Source organism: Lepisma saccharinum, chromosome 6 (genome assembly GCF_977018435.1).
Source record: "Lepisma saccharinum chromosome 6, izLepSacc3.1, whole genome shotgun sequence".
Taxonomy (NCBI): domain Eukaryota; kingdom Metazoa; phylum Arthropoda; class Insecta; order Zygentoma; family Lepismatidae; genus Lepisma; species Lepisma saccharinum.
The window spans coordinates 75,820,831-75,841,545 of NC_139234.1; the positions used below are offsets into that span (position 1 = coordinate 75,820,831).

Here is a 20,715-nt window from a genome sequence, read left to right on the forward strand (position 1 = left end):
ATATATATATATATATATATATATATATATATATATATATATATATATATATATATTGCAAATAAGGGAACAGTAAAATGTTTAAAAGCTTAAAATAGAAAGTTTGGCAATTGGCAGCACACTGAAGAAATGTTTTCATCTTCTAAGCACTTTACTATTCTGCTATTTTTAACCCATTTTATAAACCTTTTTTTTCGTTTTGTTTTGTTTTAAAAAAACTCCTGCTAAAACTTCTGAGGAACAACACAGAAACAGGACCAAAATGTTGAAAGTTTGAAACAATAACCACATTCAATTACTTTTATTGTTATTTTATTGTGGAACATTAGTGAAGTGTAAAGTGCTGCACAAAGTTCAGAATTTTGTTAACTTTATGCTGTAAAGTGTAGTTCCCTTTCTTTTAAAATAGAGAAAGCAATTGATAGGCAAGGTGCTTGAAGAAAAAATTAAAATCCAAGCTACGTGTTAGGTGACAGTCTAGTGATAGTTCAACTATGAAGTATAAATGTAGCCAAATGTGCATTGAGCTTCCTCATACAATTTAATTTTTTAAATATCCACAGGCTTTTAGAATCGAGACTTTTTTAAATGCAATTACTCCCTCCATCCCACCATAAATAATAGTCATATTTCCCTAATGAGCATGCTGGTTGCTTTAGGTATGAAAGAAATCAAGTGAGCGTAGGAAATTTTGTTACTAATGGCCACAGGAAACCTACTTGGGACTATACGAAATATGTTGGAATGTGGTGTTGTCTATTAATACAATGCTAGCTACAGAAATGAAACTATTAATTTACGATGAAGTAGTGACATTTATTGCCAGAATCAATATTTATCGCACAAATTTGCATTTTAACTATGCAAATGCTCAATAGAAAAATGTAGCTCAATTTGGTTAGATTTTATAAAATAATGACAACAATAATAAAAAATATCACAGTTATTGAAACATCACCACAATTTTAACCCTTAACTCTGCTATTGACATTATATTTGAGCTGAAGATTTATTAGTAACTGTAGTTTGTAGAATCAGTTAAACCATCTTTCAGTTATGCTGCTGTGTTATCATATTTTTTTTTTCATTTCTGTTATGTAACATTGATGTATTTGTTCCAAAGCTAATTTGAAATGTGTTTTATATTACATATAAATATAACAAAACTTGACTTAGTTGGGTCATATGTAGAGTTGCCAGATGTTCTGGTTTTACAGGTCCCGTTATTCTACAATTTGTTTTTCACCCTGGAAAGTTTATATTGTTTTAATGTAATATGTGATATAATCTGTATTGGAATACATAAGATATCATTTGTGTGTGAGTGGATTTTAAAAAATATAGCAATCCTACTCATATATGACCCGTAGCATAAGTGTGGCAAAAATCACAATAGCATTTAAGAGTTAAACCTGTATAATTCATGTACATGTCAATATGATATGATTTTTGTTCTTTCAATAGTAGGATGATAATTTCCTGTACAGAAGTGAATTAAACACAAACTTCTCAATTACAAGAAAGCTCTCTGTTTCAAAGAAGCAACACCTAATTGTTGCCCTAAAATTGCTGAAGTGTTTTGAAAACTGCCTTCATGGACTAAATATTATAAAATTATTTCTCAATATGTACTTCTTGATTTCAGAATTTCTCACATTCAAAAGCAAGTTTAAATAATATATTACAAATAATTCAGTTCTTAATTTAATTCTGAAGTGGAGAGAAAACCTATAAAGAAAAAACTAAACATGCCATTGATTCTATGACTTAACATCATCACATCACAAATATATTTGATAAAATATTTTTCCTAGTACTTTTACTATATAATGTTAATAATAATAATATTGCACTTGCCGATATTTATTTCAAATATTAATCTCTGGATACTGCAAATGCCAGTGAAAACATTCAAAATATTCACTTTTAATCATGTGTATTGTATGAGTGTGTTTTTATATATGTACAATTATGCTAATACAAATTATACATTTTTATATATTGACCGCATGTATGAAGTTACTGACATATTTATTTGTGATTACTTCCAGTATTAGTCAATACCAATGAAGTTCAAGAATCATGAAAAACACTTCGTTTGTGTCAATAATCTGATTTCATGACTAATTTTTACTGCTTGGTAATTTTAGGCATTAAGTAAAACAGGGTGACCACTCTAGGACCATGATAAAATTCAAGTATAATTCCTGGTTTTCAAGGCGAACTTTCCAAGAATTCAAGGCTACAAGAATATGTTTTCTCTATTTCAACCTTGTGTATTACCACCTCCCCCCCTCCCCCACACACAAATATAGTATATTAACAATATAAAGGGTCTTTGTGATTCCAATGTATCCAAAAAATCTGATTCAATTAAATTGAACAGTATATATTTAATTTGAGCTGCGGAGTTTACACTTGCCATTTCACATACTCAGACTCGAAATACATCTAAAAACACAAGTCACAAATGTTACGGAATACACTAATCTACGAAAATGTCCATTGTATAAGAATTTCAAAATCAAATTTACCTAATCAAATTTAAGATATTATATTATCTTGCAATAATCTTCCGTCTGTCAGATAGTTTATTGTTCCGCAAAGGACACTAATGAAGCAAACAGATCGAGAGAATTTTGATTTATTTTCCATGCACCTTTCTTTTCTTTTCCTTCCTCGATAAAAATAAAAGCTAAATGTGAAAAAATTGTCTTAGGGCATTTATAAATTTGAATAAACTCAATGTGATTTGGATTAATAAAAGTTGCAATTTTTCACGTATACGGAGAAAAAATTGCATAGAATTCAAGGAATTCCCGGTGAGTAGCCACCCTGTAAAAATAATAAATTTTAAAATCTATTAGTTTTGTTAATTGTATTGTTAGGTTAGGTTATAATTGAAGTAATATTGTAGAATGTGTGTGAATATTTTCATTGTGATTGTAAATCATGTATTTAAAGAGATTATAAATGTACAGTTTTTATTCTTTTCCTACTAGTTGTGTGACGAAGATACCCGAATAAAGAATTTTAAGATATTCTATTGTGTTTTACTTCTTTCTTAATCTGTTAATTGTTATAAGTGGGTTCTTTACAAGTGCAATCAAGAAGAAGAAGCGTTAGGCTTTCTACCTGACACTGCTTCTTGCAACCAATGCAGGCTAACTAAGCAACTAAATTCATAACCAGGTTATTCATCTTAAATATTCCAAGTAACCACAACCGTTGAGGAAACTGCAGTTTTTAAGTTGGAAATGTTGGGTTTACGTTGGTTGGCACATTCAAGTTGGTCTTATGTTGGGCAAATAGTTGCCAGCAGTTATATATGTAAAATAAACAATGTTATGTGCAGAATAAATTCTATGAAAGGTGCAAAAGTAATTAAACCCTAGAAAGCTTTTTGTGTTACCACTTGAAGGAACCTTGAAAACAATGATACCACATGAATGAGAAAGTGATGTATTTTTTTTTAATTTTACACAAATAATTTGTACTAGAGAATCTCTAGGGGATTGCTACATATGCTTTGGAGAACACATTGCCCACCTTTGATACGTCCAAGACTTGACATTCCTTATTCTCAGTAGCAAGGACAGCCAAATGAGGCAGCTGGCATCCTGCATCCTGTTTTGAGCAAGACTTTTCAAAGGTTTCAAACACGAAAAGGTTCTTTCACACGCTACATGGAAACTGGGATTATTGCAGAGAATACAACTAGAGTGTGAACCTCGTGAAATGCCAATTTATTCTTTCCTAGGACTACTTTCGTTCCATCTTCATAACGCTGAAGAGTTTTGGGCCTTTTAGGAAATGATATCACAGGGAAAAAAGATATTAAAAAGGTTTCAGTGTTCTCATAATTTAAGAAATATTCTGACCTTGGTGCACCACTCACTCTAGCAGTCCAAATGTTTGTGCTACACAATTACAGGCATCTATGGAGTTCTTGGAAATAAGTTCTTTGATTTTGATATGTGCAAAGAGTAAATCTGCATCTAATGATTGAAGGGCGGTAAATCCTAAAATGCATTCCCTTACCTGCCCGTGATACAAATATCTGTCCTGTTCCTTTCTCACAATCTGACATCAGTGCGAATACTTTTGCCTCTTCCACTTGCTGGCTTATTTTGCTGAGAATAAGTGTGGACATTATGTAGATTAATTTGTTTTGAATAGAATTTTGAGTATAGTTTGCATTTTAAGGTTCAAACTCAGTGTATTTCCGAATAATATTGCCTCATTTTGAAATTACCGTGAGAAATTCCCTTTGTTAAGGCTTGCCTCAGACTCATCATCATCTCAAAAAGCAAGTCCCTGAATAGTAAGAAACCACGATGCATCCATAAAAACCGAATCACCTTTGTATGTTTTTCACTTATTAGCGTTGCCACTATTAGAATAATTTGCCCGTACTACAGATGATGTTTTATGGTCCTCAGAATGCCCGTGTCCGTGATGTTTTAAAACAATTTACATTTAACGTCCTTTTTTAGTTCTTCACTGGTTAAAACTTAGGTTAGTCGCAACGATTACAGGGCCTAAATGAATGCCCAGGACGGTGCTTGAAATCTTGAACGAAAGTCACACACACACACATACGACTAAAACAAAATTAATTTTTGTTAGTCAAGTTGGTATTATAAGCAAGAAAGTGATATCATGCACAATACACCACTTAGAAAATGTGAAAATTGTCATCCTCTTAGAAATGAACTCTCTCATTATTCGATATTTCATTAACTTCAGTTGGGGGGATGCACCCAACCCCCTACCCCCCTCTGGCATCGTCACTGGACTGTATTGGTGTGCCCAATGGGGGTTGGTGGGGGGTATGACCTTGGCCCAGTATTCCTACAAAAACGTCAAAGGCAGGAAAAGATGGCAAAATGAGGACTGACTACTAAAAGGGTATACGTAACTCCTCCCTTTCGAAAATCCTGGGCACACCACTGGTAGACCAGATCAAAAGCTAAAATTGTGAGTGGTTCGCTGTTCACTGTTCTCTCCCTCGCCTGGAGTGCTTTAAGTGGTTTCAGTCAATAGCTGGAAAGCCAACCACTACTACTAATAATAATAAAAATAAAATAATAAATACATATTAAATTACAATGGTATTATTATTATTATTATTGGTTTTCTTTTCTCTTCGGGAAAGAAAGTTCGTTCGTTCCTATTATTATTTGTTATTGTGTTCTACATAAGGACTACTACAAATATTGTAGTATGTTCATAAATTATCTGAATTATTCATGTAGACACACACACACACATTTATTTCGTTAAATGAAATTGTTTCTAGTTTAAGTGTCACCTATAAAAATATGGCGGCTTAGTGTACTGTTACGCACTGCCAGAAAAAAACACTGATAGGCTATTACCAGGTGTGCCGGTTAATAATTTTTTAATTTCATCGCTGGATGGCACTGGAAGTAAGGGTTGGTGCACAGTCTCAACTGTTACGTCAGTGTCTTGCCAGGACAGTACCTGTCCAAATGCCCGTGGATGTGCAACCGAGTGCGAGTGATCATGACATTGGCTTTGTGTGGGAAACATGTTGACCTTCAAACCAAATAAGGAGCATGTGCGGCATGTCCTGCCTTTCTTGATCAATCAAAAGAAAAACGCGAGTGAAAGCCATCGTATTCTTGTGGAAACGTACGGTGACAATGTCCTAACGCAAGACGTGTGTGTGCGTTGGTATCGATGATTCAAAAGTGGTGATTTCGACTTGAAAGACAAAGATCGCCCGGGCCAGCCAAAAAAATTCCAATATGTAGAATTGTAAGCACTGTTGGACGAAGACGATATGCAAACGCAACAACAACTGTCTGAGAAGTTAAATGTTGGTCGCCAAACCATATCTGATCGTCTTCATGCCATGGGAAAGATCCAGAAGGCAGGAATATGGGTCCAACATCATCTGAACGACAGACAAATGGAAAAGCGAAAAACGGTGTGTGAAGTGTTGCTTTCTCAGCATGAAAGAAAGTCTTTCTTGCATCGGATAGTGACTGGTGACGAAAAATGGATCTACTTCGTGAACCCAAAATGTCCTGGATCAACAAATGGTTGATCCAGGACAACCTTCAACATCGACCTCAAAACCGAATTGCTTCTGAAGAAAGACAATGCTGTGCATTTGGTGAGATCAGAAGGGTCTGGTGTACCATGAGCTTCTGAAACCAGGTGAAAGAGTGAATGCCATTCGCTACCATCAACAACTCATCAATTTGAACCATGCATTGATCAAAAAGCGCCAAGATTGGGCGACAAGACACGTAAAAGTGATTTTGCAGCACAACAACACCTCATCACACACAGCGAAAGGCGTCAGAGACACCATTTCATCACTTGGCTAGGAATTCTTGCCCCACCCACCATACTCGCCAGACTTAGCCCCTTCAGACTACCACTTGTTTTCATCGATGTCTCACTCACTTTCCTAGAAACACTTCAACAATTACGAAGATGTCGAACAATGGCTTGCTGACTGGATCACCTCAAAATGTGAACGATTTTTCTGGAAGGGCATCCACAATTTGACGGACAGATGGGCAAAATGTATAGCTAGCAATGGCGCATACTATGAATAAAGCATTTGTTACCATACACTTGTTTTCTTTCGGATCAATTAAGAATTATTAACCGGCACACCTGGTATCATTGCATCCAAAGTAATATATATATACTCTATCAAGTCTGTCATTTCAGGAAATTAGGTTCTCATTTATAATTTGAAGTCAGTCAAAATAAATCCAGTCTTTGATCAGTAAAATACCAAAATGGAAATATATTCCACATGCACAAATTGTTCTTTTAATAAGTATTATTAAGATAAAATTGTTCTTTTAATAAGTATTATTAAGATAAAGTGTTGCGGATATGTACATTTAATTTTAAAAAAATCCTCAATTGGGCGACTTAATTATCACTCACGAATTCCATCTGTTTGAATTTTAAAAAGGAAAAAGAATTCCAGACGAATGTATTTTCATGTGATATTTATGCAAAATTTGTTAACTATTATTAATTGTAATACAGGCATCGGCGCCGATTTCTTCTGATATTTGAGGGGGCCCAAAGCTAAGCAAGGCATAAATACAAATTTCTTTCAGTTTGTGGTTGGGGGGTGTGGAGAGCAAGTTTTTTGAATATCAATAGTAGGGACCTAAGAATAAACAATTGAGTTAACTTTGAAAAGTTGAAATTACAATTACTAACTAAAAACATATAAATATATGCATATCAAGATATATCGATTTTCGCTGGACAAAAAATCAATAGATTGTGATTAAATATAATTATGGAACATAATACTATGTAACGTTGGTTACACATTTTATATAAATGTGTAACAATGAAGTAGCACACATATCTAATGCGGTAAATATTACTGATTTAACTGACCAAAATAACAAAAGCAAAAGAAACTGACCTATTTATTTACACCATATCAATAGATTTGCTAAGTGTTAGTCAGAAATGGAATTGAAAGTTAGTGCATTATTTCATTTTTTTGAAAGGCCGAGTCTGCTACCACGCACGTGTCAGCAGTAAGAATAAGCGTCAAATTTGCTGCTGCCACGTAATTCGTCTGCTAAAAGGATGTTACAAATCTTAAGAACAGATGAAAACGAGAAAAAATGCAACTTTATGATTAGTTGGAATGAATGTACAGGTAATTTAGAACCTTTTTCTTTAGAAAGCATTTAGCGATATTATTTTAATGCTAACGAAACCTAACCTAACTACGAGAGCATTTAGGTTTATTAATAGAAGAATGCTAAGGGAGCTAATCTTAAAACATTTATGTGAAAGTAATCGCAACAACTTCACAGTATGTGTTACAGACATAATTGCATACATAGCATGATGAAATCACGATAAAACAAAGACAGAGTTTGCTGCCACGCGCATCTTTTTTGAGGTTCCAGCAGAAAAAGAACGTGGCAGCAGACACTGCCTTTTTAAAATTATCTGGTCTCCACCATCCTCATGGCTTATAGCCATCAGGATGAACTATCACTAGAATTGAATGTCTTAAAGCATCCAAGAGCATGGCCGTATTTAAGGGGGGGAGGTTTCTTAGGGTTCAACCCCCCCCCGAAACTTCTGATATGTTACATTTATACAGGTTGAGAATCCAAAGTCGAAAACTTATCCACAGCTCTACCTAGGTACAAAAATGCAACAGGAAGACAATGTGGAGAGAAATCCGCCTAATAGGGGACAATTTAAGCCCCTATCACACGGAACTGGATTTCTAGTTGGAATGCCCTAGTTGGCGATGAACTGACTTTTTGGGTAGTAATCATGGCCGCCTGGCTGACTGCTTGACTGGTTTTGAGGAATAGGACATGTTCTAATTGCTACTAACTTCTTCGACTAGATTCTGTGGAACAGCCAATCAGAGCAAAGTTTGGCCATGTGAAGATATTCTGTGAGTTTGTAAAGTAGCCTTTTTTTGTCTGTGGCTTCCGAGTGCATACAACACGAAAGGCATGTTTACAATTGAAAAAGCTAAAATATTCTTCCATACGTGTACAGTAAACGTTGTAAAGTATGTATTTTATCAGCGCCGTTCTTCTCTACCTAAAACCATTTAATACGAAGCGATATTCCTCTCGGTTGGATAGTTATCGTATTTTAAAAGTGTGAAGTGATACGTTGTTTACATCTCGCGCGGCCGCCATTATGGGAACGAAAGACTATCGACAAGTACGGTATAACAAGTACCGTGTGAGGCGAAAACTAGCTGCGAAACGTCTTAAGAAAAAACTTTGGAATGACGATGGAACAGCTAGATTAGTTGATACCAAATTAGTTTGTCTCACCTTCCATGGAAAATTTCTTCCGGAAAAGGTGCTTATCAACAGTGAAGTCTTGGTAGTCAAACCCCGTGTCAGGGCAGTGTTGCAGTGTTCCGTTTGTATGAGATACTCGCACGGCAGGGCCCAATGCAGGTCAAAACCTATCTGCAGTAATTGCGGATCTGAAAGCCATGATACCCCTTGTAACAAGCCCCCCTTTTGTATTAACTGTAAGCAAGGTCATGGTGCCCTTGATCGCACCTGTGAAATTTGGCGCCAGGAATCACAAATCCAAAATAAAATGGCCATGGAAAATTTATCCTACCATGACGCAAGACAAAAAATCTTGGGAACATATTCGGCCCCTCCTTCCAGGGAAGCGATCCTAAACCCGATTTATAATAAACGGGACTTTCCACCCCTCAAACCTAGCAAACTCAATACGACTCCTAGTCAACTTGGGCCACTCAGTAGCGCTTGGGAAAATCCTTTCACAGCGTTGACAACAGAAGAACCTAGTCTTTTACACCCGGAAGCAGGCCCCAGTGTCACCCACACCTCGGTGGGTCTCGCCAACCACAACAAATTTTCCAGACCCCGCCATCGGCCACACAGAAGTTTGATAACAAAGGTTAGGCGTCCGGGTGCTGAACACTTGGATTGTCGGCATGCCTCCAGTTCCAGTTCGGACACTGATAACGACATAACTGTGGTAGCACATCCCTCTCAATCGATAGGAAAGGATGAAATTTGTCCTTCCTTACCCGTAGGAAAACGGGCAATTCCCCCGGTATCTCCACGGCCGCGGAACCTTCAGCTTCCGCTAAAAAACGCTATGCCAGGAACAAGTCTCCAGTCTCAAGACGTCCATCGCAGTCGTTCTGACTATCAGACATTATCTAGCGACCACCAATCTCTATATCACTCTCTCCTGGACCTTATCCCGCACCTTTGGAATTCAGCTATTAAACTTCACGACTTCACAGAACAAGAACAATTAATTCGCAAAATTCAAGATCTTACGACACATTTACTTTCTATTATATCGGGCCGTTAGAATGTCCCGGTATAGGCCGCCTTCATGTGTTCTTTTTGTTCTCTCTCTCTCTCTCTTCCCTCCCCCCATGTTATTTCCTGTCATTTTTCAATGGAACGTCCGCAGTTTTTCGGCCAGAAAATGTGAATTACAGCGACTTATGGCGGATTATAAACCCCACATTCTTAGCCTACAAGAGGTGAAAGGCACACGATATGAGAACTACAGATTACCACATTTTCTTTCCTACGGTCCTCCTTTCCCCCCAACACAACGAGGTGTTGCTATCTACGTACATGAAAATATTCCACACTCTCTTCTTTCTCTCCCCCCTTCTCTCCCTTTGGTTCAATATTATAACGTAGAAATTGTTGCTGTCCGCATTCAATTCCATCATCACTTATTCACACTCATATCCCTTTATATTCCTCCCCACCACTTTTCGCAGACCATCCCTTTATCCACCCTCAATGAACTTCTTACTTTCCTCCCAGGACCCTATTTAATAACCGGTGATTTTAACAGCCATCACCAGCTGTGGGGCAATGTCCTGACAGATCGATTAGGTTACACCATTGAAAACTGGATCATTGAGAATGATTTTATTATCATGAATGACGGTACCCCCACCCACTATCCACACAATGGTTCCCGCCCGACCAGTATCGATCTCACATTAGTATCCCCTAACCTTTTCTCTCATATCAATTGGATCAATGATTTTGACTTACGAGGGAGTGATCACACTCCGATCTTTCCTTGTTTACCGAATAATTTCTCGAATACAGGCGTGACTGACATTCCTGTCCGTCGATGGACACGTAACTCTATTAACTGGACCACCTTCCGATCTTATTTTCTTAAATTATATTATACGGATACTATACCCTCCCAACGGACTATGACATATACCAAATTCCTCCACATGATTACGTTAGCTCTTGATCGGAGCGGCACTCGCCAAAAATTTTTTACCATCGATCGATTTCCCAAGATTCATTGGTGGAACACTCAATGTGCCGCCATCAAAAACAGAAAAAAAGCACTCACAAAACTTTATGCCAAACACCCCACGCCCGAAACCTGGCTAGTACTACACAACATTCAGACTATCGCAAAAAATACATATACCAAAGCAAAACGACAGGCATGGAAACTCTTCTGTCAGTCCCTTGATGTGAATCTACCAATCGGAGTCATTTGGCGCAAATTCAACTCTTTACGACACCCCCATGTTCCTCGTCCCCGACCGATTAATACTGCCTGGGAAGTTGAATTTATGGATCTCCTCACACCTCCTACAGTCACCTTACCTCCCCCCTTTATAGACCAGACAAACATTACATTCACAGCAGATTTCCCTGCTGTTACAATACCGGAACTTCAACATATTCTAGAGAACATCCCATCTAATGCCCCAGGATATGATGGTATCACTTATGACATCCTCAAACATTTACCAGAACAAGGACTTAATATTCTCACTGCGATTTTTAACTCTGTTTATCGTAGGGGTAAAATCCCGCGAGGTTGGACCCAACATGTTGTTATTCCGATATTAAAACCAAATAAACCAGCTATACATGCTACGTCTTACCGCCCTATTGTTCTCATACCAGTTATGGCTAAACTATTTGAAAGAACTTTACAACACCGAATATCTTGGAATTTAGAGAATCGCAATTTTTTTCCTCCCTCCCAAATGGGTTTTCGCACCGGGCTTGGCAGTCAAGATGCTATATGTACCCTTACAGTGGCACTTCAGAATAGCCAAATATTGCGACAATATTGCTTTAGTTTATTCATAGATGTTGCTCATGCCTACGATTCGGTTCAAATTCCAATATTATACCAAATTCTTGATACTCTTCATATTCATCCGGTGGTAGCACAATTAATATGGCATTTATATCAAGAACGCATACTGGTTTTTTGGTTTCCCCATAATGTCACGGGACCACGATTAATCCGGAGTGGTGTCCCACAAGGCTCCCCACTCAGTCCAATTCTTTTTAATATATATACACAATACTTACATCAAACACTAAATTCTAATCATCATATCCTTCAATATGCTGACGATTTTTGTTTCTATAATAGTACATCAGATGCCACTCGAGGCATCTTAGACTTACGCAACTTTATCATTCAATTACGAGATCAATTATCGCTACGCGGTTTATCATTTTCCCCGGAGAAATCTCAGATCATTATTTTCAATCAGTATATGCTTACTCGTTATTCTAACAATTTAACTCATTTACATCAAATTCCGGTGGTTCAAACCTGTAAATACTTAGGGATTCATTTTGACCGTAAATTAACTTGGCAACCACATCTTACATATTTGCTCACAAGAGGGAAAAAATTGTTAAACATTTTGAAAGGGCTTGCCACTACCAAATGGGGGGGCCACCCCTCCATTATGTTATTGTTTTATAAGAATTGTTTTCGTTCAATTTTTGATTATTCGGCTCCCGTATTGGGCGGGATGTCTGATCGCTTGCTACAAAAAATGGATATTTTACAACGTCAGGCACTCCGCCTTTGCCTCGGCTTAATGGCCTCTAGTCCCAATGTTAGCGTTTATGGAGAGAGTACTGAACCGCCTCTCTCCTTCAGATACCAATACTCTACCATGAAATACATATTGAAAACATGGGAACGACACCCTCACCCCTTCAATACCGTATTCGCTATTCAACGACAACTGAACGAAACTTTAACCCTCGATCGCTTTCGCCCTCGGCTTTTCTTTTTGTCTTGTTATAATATTGATCGAGACGCCTACCATCTCAGCTTCACATTTACATCTCCTTTGATTTACACTTTACCGATACTCACCGCCCCTCTCCCTAATATTAATTATACCGATTTCGGTCGACACGAATACTACAAAGAATTATGGCCCGACTACACTTTTATTTACACAGACGGTTCCAAAGATGCCGACCGCGTTGGATGTGCCTTTTATGTCCCTCGATACAATGTTGTACGTCAATTTTCCTTATCGTCAGAAGCGTCTATTTACTCGGCAGAGTGCTATGCCATTTATCAGGCTTTGCTCCACGCTCGTGAAGCACACTACACGCAAACTTTAATTCTCACAGATGCCCTCAGTGTATTATTTACGATCGCTCGTTGTGATAAGGCAGCTTATCGTTTGCAACTCTTTCCCACCTTAATTTTACAGGAGTACTTTCACCTCCACCACAACGACCAACGAGTACAGTTCACTTATGTCAAAGCGCATAGCAATCTTAATCCTTATCAAGACCTAGTGGATCTTTATGCCAAAACAGCTGCGGACGTTCCTTCCCTCTCTCCTATCCGACTTGCCTATACTGATCTTTTACCTCGGGTCAAAAAAAAAATTCATTCCCAGTGGGAAAATTGGGCTCATGCCGCAGTGGCAAAAACCACTACTTATAAATGGTTCAACGATAAACTCCCTATTCGACCCTGGTTTCATCACCTAAAAATGCCTCGTGAAGTGATCACTTGTATCCTACGCCTTAGAACGTGACACGTGACCACAAACGATCATCTGGCAAGAATTCACCAAACTCCCTCTCCCAATTGTACCTGTGGAGAACATAAACAAACCCCCACCCATTTATTTTTTCAATGCCCGCTATGGAATACACAACGTCAGGCACTCTTTCACAGACTCCTTCGAAAAAAGGTTCCATTTCCTCTCTCCTTGCCCTCTTTACTTTCATCACCTTCCCCCTCTACTATGTGGATTCTCTATGGATTTGCTCGACAGTGTGAACTTCGCTTTTGATATCATCCCTCATCATTGCAGTGTTATAGTGACAGTGAAGTGAAGTGGAACAAAATATTGTGCTGTTTATACTAGTGCGCGAATTTCCAGCCCTCAATGTTTTCAGACCGTTGCCCAAGACTGCTACCATACAAGCGGTGAGGGGCATGAAGAAGAAGAAGCGAAAACTAGCAAATGGGTAGCCAGTCCAGCGTCAACTAGAGCATTCCAAATAGAAATCCAGTTCCGTGTGATAGGGGCTTTAGTCAGAATTTTCAAACAGTTGGAATTCCTGAAACTTGAGGAAAACAGATTCTATTTATGTCCACAGCCCACCCGCGACCCTTAAACTTTCACTTGACCGTTCTCATTTAAGTGTTGTTTCTGGTTGGGACTCAAAATGTCCCCTTTTTAACTTTTAAATTTCCTGGGCTGTTAGATAAGGTGTTTAACCCCCCTCCCCTTTCATTTCTATAATTATAATATTCAAATATCATCTTTGAGTTTAAGATAGATATACAAAAGAAAAAGTTTAATGTTTTGATTTCCCAGTTTATTGCATATTTTTATAAGTTTTTCTCCGTCTCTCCTTTTTACCCCCCCCCCCCCCGCAAAAACCCTTGTTTGAACAATTTCTCTACTGGGAATATTACTGCACCATGCAGGAGATGCGTCTGCATCGTGACAAATGAATGGATCGCTTAAGGTTGAATTTAGATTTGACTGTCAAACAAACATGACTCTTATAGTCCAGTCGTTGTCCTAGCCAATAGCCTCCAGTCTCAAATTTGTCATTGCTGGATGGAAGTATCTTTGTTCTTTTAGATCGCGTCCTTGTGGTGTGATACGAGTGTGTTTCTTGTGCCGGAGTTCTAGTGCTTTGCGAACACAAAAATGAAACGCGGTGCAGATGGGAGGAGCGGACAACTCTCGATTGGGATGTTTTTCAAGAAAAAACCTAAAAGTGAAAACGGATGTAACAGTGGTGACAGCTCTAATGATGACTTCGCCGCAAAATCAACGGATGACAAGCAAAATGATATTATCACAAATGCATCAGCCGATTTTTTGGTAACTAATAGTGATAGTTCTTTCTGTGAAAATGATATTGGCCTTTACCTTAATGTAACAAATCTCAACAATCTGAAAAAAGAACAACTATTGAAGAATCCGTGGGTTCCTTCTTCAACATATGCTTTCCCGCGCAGATTTCAGCTAACGCGGTTGGAAAAGTTTCCGTGGCTAGCCTATTCCAGTAAACTCGAAGGCGTATTGTGCAAAGTGTGCGTACTGTTTTCTCGAGGGGAGGAAGGGGGTAAAGAGGGCATCAACATTTAGGGGCTCTCGTTACCAAAGAGCACTGCAATTTAAAAAATGCTTTGGAAGATTTTGCAAACCATGCGAATACGTCATACCATAAACGGTGTTTAGAGCTAGCCGAGAATTTCATAAAAGTGACTGAAGGGAAAAGTAATAATATAGTGGACCAATTGTGCAGCGAGCGAGCTAAACAAGGAGCTGAAAATCGCGAGAAACTGCGCTCCATTATAGAAACAATTATTCTCTGCGGTCGTCAAGAAATTGCCCTTCGCGGAACGGATGACTTTGGAAACGTGATGAAGTCTGAGGAGGCTGAAACAAACGACGGTAATTTCCGTGCCTTACTACCGTGTAGTTCCGTGTAAATGCAGGTGACGTTGTGCTTCAGAAACATTTGGAATCGGGTGCGCTCAATTCAAAGTACACAAGCCCTACCATTCAGAACGAGTTAATTACGATTTGTGGTGACATAATTAAGAAAGAGATAGCGGAGAAAGTGAATGCTGCCGAGTGTTTCTCTGCGATGGCAGACGAAACTACAGACATTTCTCGAATTGAACAGGTATCTGTGTGTGTGCGTTATGTAGATGTGAGGGAAGGTAAAATTCGCGAAGACTTTCTTGAATTTGTTCTAGCAGTCGACCTTACAGGCAAGGGCTTGGCGACACTGCTTTCTGCAACATTAAAAAGAAATAACATAAACTGTAATTTCTTGGTTGGACAGGGATTGCTGAGCAGGCGATGGTCTGTAGACCGCTATCAACTCGATGACACAATTGCGCGCCACAGCCGAAAGGAGAGCCATCAGTGATAAGTACAACTGGCTTTGTTGGGTCCAAAGGCACAATAGGATTTACCTGTCGAAGTTCCGCCATGATGCTGTCGAACTCGCGTTGACAGTTATCGTCCCAGTTCCAAGAGACGTTTTTCTTGAGTAAAGAAAGCAAGAAGTGAAGCTTCGAAGCTAAGTTGGGAACGAACTTTCGATGAAAGTTGATCATCCCGATGAAAGATCGTAATTGTGATTTGTCTTGAGGCGGTGGAGAATTCAGGACGGCCTCCAAGTTCTTGTCTGACGGCCGTATACCAATGATGTCAATCTTGTATCCTAGGTACTCGATACATGAGGTTAGGAATTGGCTTTTGCTGGCGCTCGCTTTGACATTGTGTTTGGCCAGACGACTCAGGACATCACACGTGCGTGTGAAGCATTCTTGCAATGTTTCACCTCCGACGATGACGTCATCAAAGTAGAAGGAAACTCCGGGAATGTCATCTAGGATCTTCGCTAGGATCATTTGAAACAGATCCCCACTTATGTTTATGCCAAAAGGTAGTCTGTGAGGTTTATATAATATCCAAGGTGTGTTGACGACAGTGATGCGTTTGGCAGCTTCAGAAAGTTCCAACTGTCCGTAAGCCATTTGAAGGTCAATTACCGTAAAGTATTTACACCTGGCCAACTTAGAGAAAATATCCTCGACTCTAGCAATGGGAAACTTGACGTTTTCAGTCATTTTTTTCACCGTTCCTCAGAAGTCAGTGCAGAGACGAAGTGAGCCATCTTTCTTGGTAACAACAACAAGTGGAATTTTCCTCGTCCCGAATGTCGGGATTTAAAGAATTTCCCGTCCCGACCCAAAAAATTCTGTCCCGCACACCCCTACCCTGCAGTATGGTAAAACTTATCTCCAAAGGGAAATAAACTGTCCTTGCCGTCACTGTACTCATAAAAATCAGTATTTTTCTTTAACGACTTTAACTATAATTTACTGGGAAAAGGTTGATTTTCTTTTGTTTAAAAGATGTTTAAAACATTTTTTAACTCATGTTTAAAACTGTGTTTAAATCAAAAAAACATATTTAAACAAAAAAAACAGTTTGTTTTGTTCTTTTTTTAAAAAAACACAAATTTTGCCAACCCTGGTCCACCCCCGTTTGGTTCAGTAAAATTACTAGAGTTACCTGTTCATCCGTTTGTTCATAAAAATTTCTTCGGACTTATATTATTCTCTTAAATTAGAGACGTCGGACGGGATACGGATGGGAAGGAAATTACGTAATTCCACACACCCGATGGGATTGTAGACCAAATGTCTGCAATTTCCTGATAGTTTCGGAATTTCTGCGATAAGAAACTTCATTGAGACTGTCAAATCAGTTATTTCTTCCCCCTGGAGTCATAAAAATATTTGGTTTTAAAAAACGCAGTGACACAGGATGAACAGAAAAGTATCAATACTAGCGTGACTTCGTGACTACATACACACAACTTTGTCGGGTTCAACACCCCCTGCTCCCCAACAAGCTTCCGGCCAGCAGTGTCCTGGATTTTCACTAAAGCAATCCTAATCATACCATAACTTGATCCATCCCCCCCCCCCCCACGTGAACTATATAAACGCCCATGTGTATAACAATATCTCACTGAAATGGTAAGATATATTTTGAATTTTGTACCGCTTCACCACTAAGGATCCTATCGCGATGAGACATGGCAGCCTTGGTCTCGTTCTCGTTGAGAGTTGTAAATGTCTGTCTCGTGTTCATTTGTAAATGTCTCATTGACAGTCTCGTCTCTATTTATAAACATCCGTCTCGGTTTGGGAGGGCAATTCTCGTTCTCGTCTCAAGTCTCGAAAAATATAGAATTAACAACATATACAAAGGCTTATCATTATAAATACAAAAAAAACTTTTTTTTTTTTACTTTTCGTTTCGACGGTACGAGCCCTCGAAAACGGAATATTATCCTGCTTTGCTTATATATGCAAACCAAACCGCAGATTCAGAATTATCAGGAATTAATTGGCGTTGTAATTATTATACACAAAATTCATGATTTATCTGAGGAAGTCGCATGTTCCAGGTTTGACCCTCGATCTGGGCATGACTGTTTCCTTGTGAGTGACATTTCATTGAACTGGAAATTGTTACATGGGAGGATGTTTGCTCGAGACTTTAGGGACAGCAAGGGGGATGCTTCTATTGTTAATGTTAGTGTTGCTCACGAGACGAGACATTTTCCGTCTCGTCTCATAAAAGGAAATGGGACAAGTGAAAGTTTTCGAAATGAAAAAGACAGAAGAAAAAGTTCGTCTCGTATCGTGGCAGGTTAGGTGATACTTAGTTTGTGCTTGTTGGTGGTGGTGGTAGTGTGTGTGTGTGTGTGTGTGTGTGTGTGTGTGTTTGGGAGGTGTCCTCCTGCACCCAGTGGCGGATTAAGCTTCCTCGCCGCCCCTAGGCACAAACGTAATGTGCGCCCTTCTCAAAAGAAAAGTAGTAATTTATTTGCAGTATTTTTACAGGCTAATATAAAAATTAGTGAATATACTGAAATAAAAATCAAGGGATAAAAATCAATAATAAAACAATTCATTTTCTGTATGTGCTATACCTAAAATTATGTAATGTATTGAGAAAGTAAATTCACCACTCACCAGTCATAAATGAAGCCGCTTCCGCCTCACTTTGGTTGCTGCAAACTCGGGTAGCTATAAGTTCTTCAGAGTTGATGTTTCCATCAGTCGAGATGTCTGCTTCCATGTGGAGAATAGATAACTCGTTCAGTCTTTTATTACACATGGTTGAACGGAGATAAGTCTTCAGTCTTTTTAAGGCCGAAAACGATCGTTCAGCTGAACAGTTTGTTACAGCAGTACTTCGTGACCACGTAAGGGAAGCCCGCGACTTGTCAACTTCTTTACGACAGCAAAAACTCTTCTTAATACACTGACCCAGTACATAAGTTCCGTCTGAATATGTGATTGAAAGTGGTTCTCCAAGGTCCCAACAGATTTTTGCCTTGTTAAGAGTGCCAACTCGCAGTTTTTGTGTTCTTCAGAATTTTCGTGTGATGCTAGAATATTTGAAATGTTTTTCCAGTCTGAAATGCCGTGAGTTGCGATGTTTGTCTTGCCCTTGAACAACCTGCATGATGCACAATAAATAAAAATAATTCCGCAAAATTGATTCGCCATTTACAAGTTTACGAACAAAAACACTATTATTTAAAAATCTTGTCTTACCTGCTATGAGTCTTTCCGATTTGGAAAAATCGTTTTCAGCATTCTGATTAATTCCACGTCTTAGAAGAATGTAATTGTAGACTCATTCAGACACCACTCGGCAAGATCGTCACTATCGAAATTTGCACTCTCACTGTCACAATCAGGAACTCCTACGAACTGAGGGGACACTACCTCAGGTGCAATTTCTTCCTCCACTAAACCCACAATATTTTCGACATTTTGCGTTTCACAGAGTACACTCGATGTAGCCGCTTCCACTTCAATTTTTTAACTGCTTTCGGAAATCACTTGTTCCTTTCGCCTAAAAAACGTGTCCACTGTACCAAGCTTTTTCTGTAAGGTTGCTTCTCTTTCGCGCTTTTCGTTTGCAAGTTTACGATAAGCCGCCCCACTTAACTTTGTTTGCTTCATGCTGCTCACTGCCTGCTGCATAAAAAAAACAACCCACCAAATAGCAAACGCACTAGCAACAAACTGAATGCACCAGCCAGAGAATACAGCACCAGCCAGAGAATACAGTAAGATAAAAACTAGTTGCGGTCCACGCGAAAGCTGCACTCACTCGCTCACTTATCAGCAGTGTTTATGTGTTGTTGCAGATGCGAGTTTCAAACAATCAGTCTTCTTTCCTGCCTGGCCATTAATAGTGTTGCCCATGAGACGAGACGAGACGAGACTTTGATCTGTCCCGTCCCGTCTCGTGAAAATGCTGTCTCGTCTCGTGTCTCGTCTCGAAAATATTCGTTTGTCCCGTCTCGTGTCCCGTCTCGAAGGGTTCTGTCTCGTCTCGTCTCGTCCCGTCTCGTTTTGTCTCGTCTCGTCTCGAAAAAGTGATCCGGGATATCATGCCAACAAAAGTCAAAAGAAGCAGAAACACGAAATATTTTTCCGGAAAGTGGGATAAAGCTCCAAATATTTTACCCATTGCGTGGTGAGAATAAATAAGGTTCGTTAATAATGAGGACATTAATATTAAAAATGCAGTTTGTTGGTTACTGATTGCTAGGCATCTTATAAAATCTACCTTGTGGTTTTTCTGGCTTCCATACAAGAGTGCTCTTTTCATTACTGCTATACCTTTTGGAAGTTTTGAAATGTTTTCCACTAGACCTTCTTTCTTTCTGAATGTCGAATGCACTATGAAAATGTACATTTCTTCTTGAAATTCTAAGCTTGGCACTCGGGAACAACAAAAAAGTTTTTAAATGTGTAGTACGAACACAAAAGACTATTTAAAATGTCAATACTTAGTATATTACATTTATTGTTCTTAACACTGTTAAACATATTCTATGACATAGTGTTTCTTTGTGATATTGTGCTCAGCTTATGACGCACATACTTCTTTGTTTTCTCTTTAGCCTCCAAGTCTGGTACCACCACCGCTTGATCTAATTTATCCTTCGGCAGACACGCATCTAGAAATATATGTCGGGGGAGGGTGTCCGAGCCGAGTGTTTCAGAAAAAAACGATAATAATAACATTAACGACAACAATTAAGCAAATGTGTAAATTAATACATTAATATAATTCATAGGTCTATTCATTTGAATATGTAAATTAATCAATTCTATTATTATTATTACATGAAATGTTACAAAGTTTGTAGAAGAATAGTAATATAACAGCACGAATATTAGCTAATATCTAGCGTACGTGTAGTTAAGATCGCCAAAATTTGCATAAAAACAGCTGTCCTGGCAAGAAGTTTAATGTCAAAAAGGTGATGAATTGAATATTTGCTGAAT

The 20,715-nt window shown here is 38.5% G+C and overlaps 1 protein-coding gene across 1 annotated transcript in view; it reads left to right on the forward strand.

The window, feature by feature from the left end:
- The first annotated feature begins 8,495 nt into the window (after positions 1 to 8,495).
- LOC145988888 (CUE domain-containing protein 1) overlaps positions 8,496 to 20,715 on the forward strand; it is a 258,232-nt gene continuing 246,012 nt past the window's right edge. The window contains exon 1 of the mRNA XM_083124172.1: positions 8,496 to 8,563. The gene's annotated coding sequence lies outside the window, so the exon portion shown is untranslated. The remainder of the gene's footprint in view (positions 8,564 to 20,715) is intronic.